Below are 1076 nucleotides of genomic sequence, written 5' to 3'. Positions count from 1 at the left end.
AAATGCAACAAAGTCGTAGAGACAGGAAAATTTGTAAACAAAGACAATATTGATATACTTCTCGTTCTTAAATTATATTTCACTACAAGAAGCTATTTAAAAATCCCATATTACAATATATAGAACAAAAGACACTAATCAGGGAAAATAAACGAAAGTCACAGCATTTATATTTAAAAGTAAATCAAACACCATCTGTATAGTCGAATTTGACAAGAACACCTTCAAGCAACCACAATTGCAGTATAAAATCTGACACAAATTTCAAATTTCGACTAGATATGCATCGCCAAGACAAGAAAAATTACCCTACAGAAATTACATACAGGATTACTTCAGGTCGATAGTTGACAAATTCATTTAAACAGGAGATAATAGTAATGCTGTTAACGACCATAGCTGTGCTGAAAACACTAGTTCTCGTCCGATCATTAAGGTTAAGCAGCACTGGGCACGGTTAGTACTTGGATGGGCAACTGCTTGGGAACACCGTGTGTCGTTAACACTTCAATCCGTCTGTATAATCACTGGGTGGATTGAGCAGCTCAGTGGTTATGTTGCTGGTCCCAAGTCCAGATAAAGGATGAGGGTTAAAAAAGGTTAGGTTAGTTCCCTGCCTGACGTAAAAACCTATAACAGGCTCACAGACCCGACGACTCGCCTAGTGAGTCGCGATGAGGAACAGGCATTTTGCCCATTTGGAAGAAAGGAGAAGAAGAAGAAGATAATAGTAATGCTAAACATACTACATAGGAACCAAAAAATATTACGACTAGGTAGTCATTGATAAACTATTTCATAATGTTTGACATGAAGAGCTTCTAGATACGAGAAAACCCTCTTACGAATGCAAATGCGCAAACTTCTTTCACCATATCTAAGAGTCAGGATTGTTATTATACAAGTCGCAATGATGCTTATATCGAAATTAAAGAAATCAAAAGTGGTATACCTCTACAAGTGGGCCTTTAGAACCGTACCCTACACACTCTGTACAGCTGATATTCCAACTACTGATAAAAGTAAAATACTAACGTTTTCTGATAACACTACTATAAAACCATACATTCTGAACT

The 1076-nt window shown here is 36.6% G+C and overlaps 1 pseudogene; it reads left to right on the top strand.

Annotated features, from left to right (window-relative positions):
* Window positions 1-385: 385 nt before the first annotated feature.
* LOC149030609 (5S ribosomal RNA) lies at window positions 386-505 on the top strand (annotated as a pseudogene).
* The last annotated feature ends 571 nt before the right edge of the window (window positions 506-1076 follow it).

The sequence above is a fragment of the Polistes dominula genome, unplaced genomic scaffold (assembly GCF_049000335.1).
Source record: "Polistes dominula isolate Pdom_NZ unplaced genomic scaffold, Pdom_raw_medaka contig_11, whole genome shotgun sequence".
Taxonomy (NCBI): domain Eukaryota; kingdom Metazoa; phylum Arthropoda; class Insecta; order Hymenoptera; family Vespidae; genus Polistes; species Polistes dominula.
This window is presented reverse-complemented; position numbering and strand designations above follow the sequence as displayed.